Raw genomic sequence first — 16,473 nt, forward strand, 5'->3', positions numbered from 1 at the left:
GAAAGCTAAATTATACAATATTTGATACCATATGAAGGGTGGTGTTAAACATGTGCAGTATGCAGCTTCAATATCCAGACGCTACATAATTTTTGTCTTGTTGAATCTTCTCTACAGATTCTCATTATATGCCATTTTGTACGGGAATTTCCCCAATTGTCAATCCGTGTTAAGAGCGAATTCGTATTGCAGGCGTATTGTTACGGAAAATACCTGTATATAGGCTATATCTTTTTAAATATATAATTATACATTATTATCATAATTTCTTAACAAATAATAATGAATCGTCAATCTCTGTCAATAAAAGGATATACAGAGCGTTCAGTGAAATGGCATGCTCGATTTTTCAAGCTCTTCTGATAATATAATGTAAAATAATATTTCGAACAGAAGTTGATCTGTTTTGAATCAGCTGTAAACTAAAATACTTAATAATATACAAATTAAATACTTAAGTCAAGATAACCTTGATCTTTTTAAATGGCACGGTGTATTTTTGATTTCATAGCATTGCAACTGATATCAAGACGAGTTATAATAATACGATCTCTGGATGAGTATGAATTTAGAAGTTTTGAATTCATTAATTCATAAGAACATCAACGCGTGAAATTTGGTTTAATAGGGCGTTAGGTCAGATGTTTACAATAACATTTGCGCTGTCATACAATTGCAATATACATTGATGTAATTTCTGAAAATATATAGATATATAGTATATAGGGTTTAGTTGCGAATAGTGTAACACCTCAGTAATAGTGTATCTCAGTAATATATAATTGATTATTGTAATATCCTTGGTTTATCCCTTGTCGCCGTTCATTTTCTTTATCCAGTTTACTTCTTTCTCTGGCAAGCTTCCGATTTCTCGCTGAAAATATCGTCACCTCTCGGATTTCTTCGAGTAATATGTTTGTTACATGGTTGGATGAACCATGCATTTAAATACTATGAATTTGTTATTATGTACAAATATTGTACATAATAACAATGTGTACAATATTGGGCAATACATAAACTATTTTTTTTCCTTACTCCAATAATATTTACAAAATTATTCTAAATTTAAATGAGACACCATTCATCAGCCAGTTTACAAATGTTTGAAATATAATTATCTATTCGCGACATAATTTTACCTAAACCATAATAGATGGCTCATTCAACCATATAACAGACATATTACTCGAAGAAATCCGAGAGGTGACAATATTTTCAACGAGAAATCGGAAGCTTGCCAGAGAAAGAAGTAAACTGGATAAAGAAAATGAATGGCGACAATGGATAAGCCAAGGATATTAACGGAGTTCATAGAGGGTGGCGTGAAGAAGAGATGATTACAGTGCGTGGCAACCGAAAAGGGGTGGTTTGCTTCTGGTGGCTTTCTTCTCCGGATATTCTCTTCTGCTGCGTACGAGAAGTCGAAGCTAAGGTGAAGAGCCTTAGCTCCCGTTCGCACTGTCGGAAACGGAGAACCGGTCTACCCTTATCTTGAGTTTGCAAGACTGCTTCCAGTAATACCGTGCGCGGGCTAGAACCCCTTACGAGAACGAGAGCCCCGTGAAATATCGCTAAACGGTTTGTACCCCTTTCTCCTACTTCGATATCGCTCCTCTTTCTCTATTATCTGCTTTCTCCTTCTGCTTTGGGCTATATGTACGTACAGTGACAATATAAGGCATTCGCATACCATTGCATCGCAGTACCTTCATAGTACTACAAAAATTTGATATTATGAAAATGAAATGTATAGAAACTGATAAAAATAGGTTTCATTTGGAAATAAGAGCATGTGTCAATATGCATCTTCTATAGCTATTGTATCTTTTCAGATAAAATCACTATCATTTCTTACAAAGGCTTTGGATCCTTCTTGAAAATCATACCTAGGCTGTGGATATTTATGCAAATTCACATTTTTATAAAGATAATAGTAATAGAAGAATAGTAGATATGTTTGTAGTTTTTCGAATTTCGATCGTGTTCTTAATAGTACGCTTTGTTTCTATGTTTCGAGAACATTGCAGTTCACTTTTTCAAGTTAGACTTGAAACGTTGGAACAAAGCGCAACGTACTATTAAAAACATAATTGACAATCGAAGAACGACAAATATATTATCTAATAATCATCGTGGAAGTCGAAAATCGAATAAAGAATAGAACTTAGTTTTACCTATTAAATACTTATTGTAATAGGTGCTTAACTTCGCAAATTCTACATACTTCTCCTGAGTAATTCAACTAATATTATTTTATAAGTTACATGCTACGAGTTATCAATATAATATTATAAATATACCAGAACAACAATATCTAGTAATTGATAAAGTTAAAGTTCAAAAAATTAATAAATATTAATAAAAGAAGAAAGTATATTTTAAAATTTATACAAGTTATTTGATTACAACAATACAACATTTAATGATTGCAATAGTTACATTTAATTTAGAAAACCATTTTCTGGCTCAGTTTCGTTTCAGCTGTCAGATTGATAAAATGCTTTTACGTGAAGTAAATAGTTAACTGTGTGTGTTAGTGTATCTGTTATTCTCAGTGTTAGTATATCTGTTATCCTCAATATAAGTGTGAGGTCAAGAAAACTTGCCATTCAGCAAGTTTAAGTTCCAAATGGCAATTTAAAATTATTTATAATATTTATTATTTATTATTTAATATTTATTATTTATAATTATCAATTAAAAATTACTAAAATTGATGAAAATTGTGCTACTAATAAACACCAAAACAATATCAATACAGCAACTATGGCAAATTTAGTGAAAGTTGACAAACCGTTAGATACCGATCGGAAACTAGAAATAAAAGCGGCTCCCCTAATAATCTGTCAATGAGCATTATAGATACAGGTAGCGATAAGTGGTTGACAGACGAAATTTTAGAAAATGGTACATCAAAAAGTCTCAAATCACCACTGATATATATTAAGACTCAAATTATAGAGTCTCTTATGGGTCTCCTAACAGAAATAGAAAATAAAATCTTCACTTTTAAAACAACTAAAAAATAATCATCAAAATGCGAGCTAACACCACCGATTTATGATAAGATTATTCTAGCCTTAAGAGAGAAGACTTTCATATATACTACATAGTTAAAGAAAGATATAAGATAAAGATAAATATAATATATAAGATAAAGTTGTAATTAGTATAAGGTAGTTTTAAGGGCAATGGAGCCTAAAATAAACACTGACACAATTACTAACGAATTAAAAGAATTCAACCATCAGGTAAGGCATAAATAATGATAAATAATGATAAATAATGATAAATAAATAGATAACAGTAAAACAGGTACTACCACTTTTCTTCGTCGAATTCGAGCCTAGTGACAACAGCAAAGAAATTTACAAAATCGATAAATAGTTTAGGTGATTTAATAAAATGCCATAGTATCATTTGAATCACCTAAAATAAAAAAGGACAATTCTCAATGCTTATCCGTCAAGCTTATGGTCATACCAGGAATTAGAACTCCCGCATGTGTCAAATGTGCAGGCAAATACTTAACTTGGAATTATTTTTTACGGCAAGATCATTCTTCTAGCTATAAAGGTTGTATAATAAGATAAAAGCTACAACAAAGATTATATATTAGGCTAAGATACAAAAACGGTTACAGATAATTCAAATCTGCCCCCTCAAACAACAATATCACTACAAGGCATCGGTAGAACACAAATACAAAGCCTTGTGCTCAAATTCAGAAAATTGAAAAAGGAACGTTTCTTACTACAAGAAACTATGATTGAACACGATAAAGATAAAAAATCTGTTATTACAATCAGCTAGAAATATTGAACTAATAACGACCATGTTTCTCTAACAAGCTAAACTCTTAAGTTAATAAATTAACACAATAATTGAACTTCTCACATGTGTACTTGGCAACAATAATAATGAATACTAATGAATATTATGCTGAAAATTATAATTTGGGACGTTAACGGGCTACAATACAGAATTCAGGAGTTCAAAGTCTTCTTATTCACTGACAAAATTGATATAATCCATATTGCGGAAGCTTATCTTGCAATTAAAAACTATGTTAAAATTCCCTTCTATAATATCTATGACGCTTAGGGAAGCTATATGGCCTCTCCCCTAATGAAGACACAAATTATTTTTTATGGAAGGCAGCTGCAAAATTCAGAAGGCCTTAAAGTAAATGGCAGCTGCACGAGAAGCACAGTAGAAAATATCAATACTTTTACCGAACACCTCCACGATACATTTCAAGAACGCTCATTACTGTTTACTAAAACAACAAGAATGCTCACTATTATTATTAAATATTTTACCATCAAAAGGAACATAGCTCAAGTTCTTATGATAGTTGAACTCGATAAGCATTGAATCTTACTGTCATTCTACAGACCAATTGCTCTACTTCCTATAACGTTAAAGCTATTAGAGAAATTAATTCACAACAGAATGAAAAAGAGAATAGTAGAAAACGGCTTAATCCCATCACATCAATTTCGTTGCAGAAATAAGCATGCAACTATATAATAGATCTGGTTAACAAACTAATAGGCTAACAAATAAACTTACATTCGCTCTAGAATGCAAACAATAATATAGGCACAAAAAAACATTCGATAAAGTTTGGCACGAGAGCCTTTTATATAAAATTAAACAAATGTTCCCTTCATTCTATTACGTGCTCATTATATCATACTTGGAAAATAGAACATTTTTCGTTAAAATACAAAACATAGTTTCTGACATTTACGATATCGACGCAGAAGTTTCTCAAGAAATTGTATTGGAACCTATTCTATAAACACTTTATACTGCCAATATATCTACTACTTAAAAAACAAATCTATTCATATTTGCTGAAAGTACCATCATATTAATCACTCGCGAAGATCATAATGCAAATTCTGCGTATTGCAGCACTATGTGCGAAGGATTAACACTAAAGCTACTGACACTTCGTGTATACATATTTCTACATTGTGCGGTCAAAATGACCAGTGATTAAAGAAGTAATAGTTTTTATGATTTAACTCAGATAATGGTTAATTTATAACTAAATGTATATAAAATGATGAACCTTCATAAAATTTCGTCCAAACTTACTTTTGTTTAATTTCAATTATAGACTTAAATAGAATTACACTTTTATTTATATAGAGAGATATCTTATTCAACTTTGTTGCATTTTTTTCAAATTATCTTATTATCAAATGTACATATTTTGTCGGGCAGTCAAAATGACCGCTCACGGTAGGCAAGACAGAGTACAAATTTTTCTCAGAAAATAAAAAAGCAAACTAAAATTAATTACCGAAAAATATACTGTATGCATGTTTTAGGAAAAGTGAGAAATTATGAAGCGATATCATAAAGTTTAAATATGGTTAAATTTGTGTAGAAGTTGCGAGAGCGGTCAATTTGACCGCACCGGTAAGTTTAGTGTTAAGAGTGGTCAAACCAATGCAAAATTGGAGTAAAGGTTAGCCAAAAGAAACATATCACCTTCACACTAAGGAAAGGAAATCCTCCTTCAAAATAACTCAACAATGTTATGCTATCTCACAGAAAAATAGCTAGCTAGAAATGCATCTAGACTGTCGGTTAAAGAGATCGATCAAATCGATTAGAAGGAAAATATGTACTGGCTTATCAGGAAATTCTCTAGATTAGATGTAAACAACGAATTCTTAATTTACAAAATAATCATCAAACCAATCTGAACGGGGCATGCCCGGAAGAAGTTATATCGCAAAGTTTGAAGCACTACGTTCCATAGTACTTAGAACCATAGTTAACGCAAACTCCGTGATACCTGCAAACTCCAAATAGATTTAAAAACTTCATCAGTAATAAAAGAAATAATATGCTTGAGAAGCAAATATAAAGTAGAATAGGTGATCATCTCAACAATTCGGCTAAAGCACTGTATATTGTAAGTGAGCCTAACTGTGAGAATAGTGTAAGTGAACACTCCAAGGACCTTCTTCCCCAACAGCAAAACACTATATTAAAACTCTTGCACAAAGGCACTATTTAGAGGCATTTACTTTCTGCTGAGGAAGCATCTACGTGTTACTTCTTTGAAACTCCGCTATAATTTACCGAATATATACGATATATTTCGCAAATTTGTCATCCTTTATCTTCAAATAATATAATAATATATTAATAATAATATAATAATTCTCAAACAGATTTATTCGTTATTTGATTTGAATAATTATTTATTTTTTATTCAACCTTCATTGACTTCCATGGAAAGAATCAAAATCCGATGTTATTATCCTGGAATTAGCCAGTTAGTTGTTTTTTACTAGTATACTCGTCACGAAGAAATGGCAATATTTTGTGTTATGACGAGTACTGTCAGTAATAAAATTAAAAAATAAAACAATTGTTTCATTACAACTTAATTCTACATTATAACAGCCACACGTACTTTGTGCTTGATGAGTATACTCGTCATCGCTTACTTTTTGCGGCACATTTTAGGTGCACATTTTTCAAAGAGGTTGCAACAGCTAACTGGTTAACAGGAAAAAGTTCGTGTTGCAATGTCTGTATCTCAGCCATTAAAAGCTTAAAACCGTCGAAAAGCAAGCTCTCGTGAAAGAAAAACGCGTGGGCGTGCAAGTGAACAGCGCGGGCGGCGCTTGATCGCTCGTTAAGAAAAGTAAAAATTCTGGAAGATATTAATTCAGATTGGCTAAGCAAGACAACGTGCGCGAAATGCGGATTCACAGTTAATCGCGTTATATTTTCGAGATCTCTCGTGCCCTCTGGAGAACGCAACCCTTTCGATAACAGTAACGACAACAGCTCGTTATGTGCCGCCATATTTAACCCTTTTCCTCTCTTGATCCTAATTTTCAAACTCGTCTGCTGTCTTGTCGTGGCGCGTAGGACTATTGAAGAGGAATCCACCGTGTAGACAGAAATGAAAGAACCAACAGAGAAATAGAGAGAGAGAAAGAGAAAGGAAGAGAAAGATAGAAGTCGTAAACGAGGTCGAGTGTCGGCAGCGTATAATTTCGATGACAAGCAAAGGGGTGGTTATATTTCTCTCTCTCTCCCTCTGTCTCTGTCTCTTTACGTAGACTGCGAATGGTGAGCCACCCCTCTGTGATTGTATTAATTCAAACTACCCTCTCCTCCCATTTACTTCTCAGTTTCCCCTTGTTCCTCCCTTGGTTCGGCCCGCTGGTTGCCACGATCTCTTTCCAGGTCTCTTTCCTCTCTCTTCCGTTGTAGTTCCGCGATGGCCCTCACATCCTCCTACCAACCCATCCACTTCACCCCCTACCAGTCCACGACCCTCCTAAAGCACGACTTCCGGAGGCAAACGAAGCGTGCGAGCGTCGTGTATAATGAAGCGAGCTCGTTCGTTTCCTCGCCGTTGTTCCAGGCGTCGCGTCGTCACCTTCTTCCGTGTTCTTTAGATATCTATGCTCCTCTGCCCCGAAGATGCCTGAATATGGCCAAATCTCAAATATTTAAAGCGGCCCTTCTATTATTGGAATTATCTCTGTACTGTGTATTGTGTGTTTATACCGTATTGATTGTTTTGAGTGGTAATCTATGTACAGTGGTTACAAAAAATATTTACGCACCATTGTGTTTATTATACCATTGACATAGATGATATATTTGTCAATGAAATCTTCCACATCAATGAATGAAACTCATAATAGCAATTCTTTGAAAGCGACAAAACTGAAACCATAATCAAATAATTCTTGTTATAATATTTATAATATCTAGAGAATAAAATAAATCTCCATTTAGGTTTAAATACTTCATTTATATTAACAAACATTTGAATTCCTATAAACATCCGCAGTCTAATTATCGTATTTTTATTATAAGAAATTTCCTGTTGAACAAACTCTGCCAGTTGCAAATGATTTTCATCTTCCAACCCGCGTTTCGTTTACCTGTCATACACATACATGCGAATCATAAAGACATACTTCCTAAGCTGTTGAATACCTGAGAGGACGCAAACAGGTACGATGTTGCAATAAAGGCATCTAGAAGGAAGATTTCTGTCCTTAGAGTGGTATGAGCGAAGAGCGGAACCAGGTTACGGGGGTTTTTAATAAAATCAGGCGATCGTTGAGGCGTGTCAAATGGAAATATGCACGTTCGGTCGAGGGATTTTGCGGACGGGAGAGAAGCTTTCCCGTTTGTAAAATGGGGGTGCGACTCGATAACGATGGAATTCATCCACCCACACTCTCGAACGAACGAAGGGGATGAGGTTGGAGGATAGATGGGGGGAGAGAGTAGACAGGGATGATGAGGAAAAATTATTTTTTTCCTTTATTCCTTCCATTCGCCTGAACGTGTATCGTAATCAAGGAGGCGCGAGGTGGATTAGCGATTCGATATCGCGGAAGGTTTTTTCAGAGTAGCCTGACCGAAGGAAATTTTCCGCGAGGCCAAACAATATTCTCTCGCTTGATTTGAGAAAAAAGTTCGATCTCCGCGCAAGCAGGCTCTATCTACAATTCCCGCGGTTTCGTTTCAATCTGTTTAATGATGTGATCATTTTGAATTTTTGAGACGGTGAAACGATGTTCTCGTGATTAGAAGAGTTAAAGAAAAATAGGAAATAGAATTTATTAGCAATTGTTAAACATAAACGTAAAGATGAATTTATTTCTTGAAACAGGCTATTGAATATCCTAATGTTTTAATTATGTAAGGGAAATGATATTATGAATATATTGTATTATATGTGTCGTACAAAACCGTTGAGATCTCATTAGCATTATAACGAGATCGTGTTGCGTAAGTTACTATTACTATTGACATCTAAAGCTTCGAATCAACCAAAAAGTGTATATAGGTGTTATAACATTTATTTACCTAGAAATTAAATACAATTAAAAACGAAGAAACTAAATTTTACTAACTATATATATATATATATATCTTTTTGATCGTGATTTTCTTTTTTAATATATTTTTTTTTTATTTGAGTATGTTACCAGTATCTTCATAAAAATCTGTAATTGGATTGATAGAGTTTTACTCATTCATTAGATTCCGGATTGAAGGTAAACTAACGAAAAGTAGCAAGTTCTGTTTATCTGAATGTTTATCACGCGGCGAATGACGAGTTAAATAGTTTGTTTTTAAATTACAGATCGCTTGAAAATTGTTCATAACCAAATTTGGCAAATTACAATTAGTTTGACTCAAATAGCCATACTTTATATTATCGTTTATAGTGGACAAACGAATATGCTCTTTTTGTTTATTTATATTTCCTTTAGTCGTGTCAAGAAATGAAATGTTTTACCTAAAATAATATTTAACATAACGCAATCAAACTCAAAAATTGAATTCCATTATTTATAATCGATGAGATTATCGCAGTATATATATATAGATTCTGACTATAATATATAATCTAACATTAATTCAAGCGTATCTGATCAGCAAAATATCCAGCAAATATTTTCGAGTTTATCCTTTCTCAAGAACAGACGAAACTTCAAGATTCGCTGTTCACAATTTGCGCAAACTCCCTTCAACCCCTCGCGATCTATGGAAACACACCATCCGTTCGCATGTCAAAGTGTGTCACGATGAAAGCGTGCGGTGTACATGGTAAAGTCGATAAACGTGACAAATGCGGAGGGTACACGTTCGACAACCGATCGCATCGAAGGCAACGTCGAAGTTGCTTCGAACACTTATGGGCCACCATTCGTTTTACGAGGTTTCTTATCGGGCTGCTGCCAGCCCATAAACGCATCTTTCCTATATACAGGGCATTCTGACGCATTTACGTGGTGAATGTCACCCAGTGTGTATTTATCGAGTACCTCGCGAACGCATAATACCAGGTTTATCAGCTGGCGAGAAATGTTTCGCGAGAGAAACGCGACGTGCACATCGAAGAAGATTTGGATGTTTAGTGTGTTTGCTATTCAGTTTATGTTGTGTTATAAAATAGCAGGTCAAAATATGTTGAATGAAAGAAATACTGAAAATTAGTAGTAATAAATTAGGAATAATAAAGATAATAATAACAACGATAAAATAATAAAATTGTGTTGCATTTGTATGCACTTATCAAAATTTTAAGGTGCTATACTATAATACATAATACGTAAAATAATTTTCTATATGAAATTCAGTCGTTTAATTATATGTACAAAAATATGAATTTGCATAAAGATTTACAATCTAGTTATATATATAAAATAATGTAAAAATTGCGGATTAAGTACGATCGTTATAATGGGATGGTAGACATAACACATAATATCTAAACTATAAATATATTTTTATAAATTTTAACGGAAAGGCAAAGCTGACAAGGTATTGGATTTGAAAGTTGCTGTAATATGAAAAACTTCATATGCGAGTCTTATTTATTAGTTATAATATCTATATAACAAACTTATCATATTTGAAACACGCGAATCGTAATTTTTTAATTATGTCATTATTGCAGAAAATGTGCGATATACATGGTGTGTTAGTAATTGTGGTACAATTGGAAAGAGCTGATTCCACATGGAAAAATGAATCGGAAATATAGAACAAATTTTTTCATATAATATTTCGTTTTCGATAATAATTATCAATTGAGTACAATAAACAGCTGAAAGTTATTTGACATGCATAGATATGTAAAAGTATGGAATAATGTTTTCTCTATGAAATAGCGTTTAAAGAAAATAGAGTTTGCATATGCATAATTAACAAATCTTCAAATTCTATTTTCTCGGAAACGAAACGCCTTATGAGGAAGTTTCATGTTAAATTTTTGACTTATTTTCACACGTAGAATAATTTCCTGCTGATTATTTGCTCGTGTTCAGTTCGGAATTAGTCAAGTTCAAATATTTGATAAATTGTCAAGCCTAATTTATTCAAAATCAAAGTGCTATATGAACAAATTTTACTCTACATTCTGATGATTTCTCAAGTAAAATCATCTCCTTACCAATTGTATTCTAATTACTGGGATACCCTCTGTCTTTCGTGCGATTATGTATAAATGTTCATAGCTTAGTAATTTAAGGTTTTCAGTTACTACGATCCACACAGAAAAATGTTCAGTGTCGGTGGCGTCACTCTGTAACCCCAAGATACCTCCTACCCCTTGAACCATCCTTCCACTCTTCGAAAGACATCTCAGTATCCTTATCTACTAGCTGCAGGTTATCGGCGAGGTCCGAGATTATGAATTAAAAGAAAAGGAGAGGTTGAGGAGGGTGGATAAGAGGCAACATCATCCCCGTTTATCCTCGATTCGAGAGTATAACGCGTGCGAGAGCCACATCGACGAGGGTAAACGCGACGAAAGCCAGACAAAGACTTTCACCAGCTAAAAGAAGGACAGGAGAGAGGGCCGTCTGTCGTTTTGTATATCTACCCTCGTACGGTGGAAATTTCGTTACGGGGGTGATTTTCTGCGGGGGATGGCCAGCCCCGTCCCCGCTTTAAACCTGATTGGATGCAGAGTTATCTCGCGCTGCGTTACTTCCGGATGATTGGTCGCTGCGGTCGTCATGACTACCTCACCACCACCACCGACGCCGCCACCCCCACATGTAACACCCCCGGCACCCCTCTTAGCCACCAACCGCCCCTTTGTCGTATCTTTGTCGCACAAATGCCGATAGTATGTTTCTTACTTCGTTTCGCTCGTTTCGTCCCCGTTTCAATTTTCCCAGGCCTCTTTTTTTAGACCTGTCCGTTTCTTTTTGTCGTTAAGGCACGCGGAGACACCGGGTGTTTAGATAACACGCGACAGGATACGGGCTGGACACCCTCCGAGACGAGTATGCTGAGGTTGAGAAGACTCGTGTGGTGAATGGAAAGGCGCAAGCGTGAGGGGGTTGTTTTCAGGTGTGAGAGTTGGCTGTTGATTGGAGTTGCTGTTGAGTCAGAAAGTTGAGAGTTGTTGGATTATGTACAGTTGGTCACGAAAGTATTCGAACACTTGTAGAAATCTTTCACGAATATATTATATGTGATATACGAGACATTAGTATTATCATGCTCGTATTAGTAAATTTTGAAACGAATCTGAAAATATAACATAGAAATTGAAAGTTATTTAGTACAACCGTATATTTCGCAGGGATCGCAAAAGTATTTAAACGGTCAAATTATCCATTATAGTAATAAGCCTGAATCTTCAGGGCGGATATTTTTAACATTTATTATATGCTTAATATTTTACAGCAAATATTTTATTACTTCTATATAGATTCGTAGATTACTTTCAAATTTCACCAGCATATTCCTGACAGTTCCACTATTGCGCTAGCGATGTCTGTACGTTTTTTAAAATACAGGTGTCGAAACATTAATTCAATTTTATAAAAATGTTTATTTAGTGATATCTATGAAAATATAATTGGTAATATGGAATGTAATTATTGTTGAAATTAAAATCAATTATTAACCTCACATATTCTAATACTGTGAAAAAATTGTTTTTTTTTTTTAGATACAAAACACAGGTAATTATGAAATATTTAAAGATGGCAATGAAATAAAGTTCAAGACTAGAAAGAATTTTGAACGTCATAAACTCAATGCGTTACCATTTGTAGCTTAATAGGACATGCAACTGGCAAATCGATATTCTCAATCTGCTTTGATGCTAACGGAACTGACATTCTTGGTATCGGACTTTCTTTATCGCAAATTCTGTACCATGATGCACTTATTATTAGTAAAAGCTACTTTTATATATTCCAGTATTTTTTTCAGTTTAATCCGTTCTTTCTTTTTTCTTCTTTGAAATTGTTCATTTTTAAAAAAGGCGTAACTCTGTATTCAAGATCTTTTTAATTTGTTTATGTTTGGAAATTGGATTTATTAATTGCAAATAATTTATAATTAATAATTATAGATCATTTTTCGTTCGCATTATTAATAACAGCTGGCTACTTATTTTGAAAAAAACTGAACTTTTGTTGCTTATTTATGGAATTTGTGTAATCTTCTTCATCGTCTAAGTTATTATTTGATCATGTTTCCCTCAGTTATATGATTAAAGAACAAACTTTCATGCTATACAAGTAGATATATATATTCTAAAAGAAGATTCTTTTAACAAATGTCTCTTAAATATTCGCATTTTGTTGTTATATATATATAATCGGTTGACAATAAGTGTTATCTTGGTCTAATCTACGAACGTGCTTACGTCTTCCACTATCCAGTATTTACTTACTTAATATTAATTCAAATTTTCTAAAACAATGACTATAAAAGGTATAAAATACTTCACTAAAATATAAAGGTATTTGCAAATATTTTTTGTAGCCACTGAATATAATTATCTATCCAAAATCACTTCACTAATTGATCCATAAAAAACAGCGTATTATATGCAATACTATCTATCTACGTATATGTACATTTCCCAATAAAGTAGCATTGAAGAAGGTAACTCGAATAAACAGAGGCACACCAAGTCCAACAAGCACCCCAAACGACCGGAATCGAGCGTGGATAATAACAAGGCACCCTTGTACGAACAATAAATCTCTAGCCAACAACATAACCTGTCGTCAAAAGGATCACTATGGGCGTGACTGTAATGTCGTAGCTCGTTTCGATCGTGAGAGATGGAGACGTCAACTTTTGTACGATTCGTCTCGGACCGCTGTCGAGAATCGAGGCATCGAAGTGGCGTGCAATGAACATTTAGGATTCACGCTAGAGCTGTCGAATGTGGCTGCGTCCACGAGCTGACGTATACGACGACGACGCGACGAGTCGATTTGTGGCGCGTGTTGCCTGGCCATCCTGATAATTCCGTTCATTGTTCGCTATGGGACCGACTGAAGCCACGACGAATCGTTCGCGCAGCTGAAAGATTGTTTTGCACGAGAAAATCGGTGAAATATTATACAGTGGGTACAGAAAAGATATTGCCATACTATTGTATTTGTTATACCATTTATAGACTAATTCATTAGATAATTTCCAAGAATACTAAATTTCGTGTCACTTAGTAGTATGCTTTCGTACGATTGCGAAAATTTGATACTGCAAAAATGAAGTGTCGAACTTGATTAAAAACCTGGTAGTCACTGTATATTTCGAATCTACATAATGATTTACTTCCCCATTAAATGTTACAGTACTCCGTTTTTAATATTTTTTAATGCTTAACACTCCATTTTAATACTCCACTGTTTAATACCTTTTTATACTTTTGCACATTATGTGCATTTTGTACATTTTTGCATCTTTAAATTTTTCACAAATTCATAAAATCATTAACAACAGGTGTCGTACTGCAAACAAGAAGCAAATGTAGGAAAAGTTTTTTTAAATGTTTTAGAAAACGAATGTTTGTAAAAGTAGACGAGCATTATGTATTCTGCATCAAACTGACAAAACGTCATCGAATAGAAATTACAAACACGAACAAAGTGCTTGCAATTTATTATAACAGAAACTATAATATACCAAAATAATTGCTCAAGTATCGTTGTAAATATTTATCGATAAATATTAGCTATATCATATATAATGTTCGATATATGTATGTATGTATTAATCTTGTATCAGATATATTGTTGCCATCCTTTGAATAGATATTCTATGTTTATCGTAAATGTGACTTTGTAAATTAATCGTCTTAATCTCCTTGATATTATTAAGTCTATGAATATAATCGAGTTAGGTAATACACGCCGTGGCACGTTAGGTCACATGCTTGTTGGTGTCTATCGCGTGCATACTATTTGCGCGCAAAAATTCAGCCATGGTGTTCGGTTTCGCGAATGTCTGCTGAGTCAGGAACCCGACCATCGATCACTTATTGTTAGCGACCGAACAGGCGTCGTATCGCGACTGCACTTATTTGCTTCGACACCCTTTTCGCCGACACAATTCTGTCATTTCCATAAAAAGTCCCTATGCTGATAGATCGACGCTTTCAATTCCGCACGAACAATCGCCGTGTAATCCGATCAAACAATTATTTATTTCCTATGAAATTTACGATCGATCCTCGTTTCGGAGAACTACAATGTTGATTTCAACGCTTCTTTTTCAGATATTTAGCTATTTTTAACAAGATCTATTTTAATTACAAAATCGCTCATAAAATCGAATTGCAATTATTTTTATGCCTTATAATCGTAGCTACTACGTGAAATAGAATATACTATGACGTCATTAATTCGATTTTTAAAAGTCAATAATGGAAATGGCGTTTGTAATCGTCAAATCAACAGTCCGATGACTTCCTATTTTCAATTTCTTCAATTTTTGTATTCGAAATTACATTAACATTAGGACTACTAAATTGTACAATATTTTGAGTTGAAAGAATCTATCAAACTGAATCGAAGTTTACAATTTTTTTTTTTTTAGAACATTATGACACATATTGTTAAAATGTAGCCCAATTTGTTCATCTTCACCTTTATTATAAAAAAGCAAGGAAATATATAATACAATGTTACAAAAATTACATAACGGCTATTAATTATATCTTCATGAAATTATAAAAATAGTAGACATATTATTATATCGATATGTTGCTATATCCTTGGTTTTGAAAAAATGTAAGGTTTTGTTATCTTTATTGTAATATTATCCCAAGATTTTTCTAGCTCGGATGTTTTAATTTCTAAATTTCTTTTAGGAATACATTAATAATCATTGTATTGATATGTAAATAAGAATAAAGTGCGTTTTTAGTTTGCTTACTAAGTCAGATACACAAATCAATCAATACACAAAGTAGTGATTGTATCTACAGAATAGTATTTGCAAACTATGATATTTACTACGCAGAGCATTTATATACATATCTACTGATTAGTTAATTACAAATGTAATCAAATTTCGTATCGTTCGATAATACTTTCATATGTTTACAAGCATTTGATATTATTAAATGAAATGTAGTATTGGACATATTGTATTGACATTTTTGTAGATATAGTATTTTATATAAGATACATGGACGTAGGACAATGCAAACAACGACATTGGCGTTATTGGAAAAGGTATCCGTCGCAAGGAGTTTCAAAGTAGGAGTAATTACATCGGCGGTTGCGGACTTTCGCGGAAAGGATTCTAGCTACGTGTAAACGATCCTAGGGTCGTGTCCTGGAGAAAAAGAAAGAGCTCGTCGGTGAAACCGTGAACCACCCAGAAGTGTAACACTAGCCCTGGCTCGCGGAGAAGGTTCGCGCGCCTTACGGTGCAGAAATGGCGGCTTGTATCGTGCAAATCCTAGACATGTTGCACGAAAAAATGCGTGGTACGCGTATAAGGTGACCCGACGACCGGTCACCTGCCGTTGGATACCAAAGACACTTTATACTGGTGGCGATATAGGCTTTAAAAGAGTCTGACAGATGACCGTCGATGGGAAATGGACCACCATGTACGTGATGAAAATTATATATACCATGTACATCGTTGTTTGTTGGAAAGAATGACGCCGTGAGAATT

Source organism: Bombus huntii, chromosome 7 (assembly GCF_024542735.1).
Source record: "Bombus huntii isolate Logan2020A chromosome 7, iyBomHunt1.1, whole genome shotgun sequence".
NCBI lineage: Eukaryota > Metazoa > Arthropoda > Insecta > Hymenoptera > Apidae > Bombus > Bombus huntii.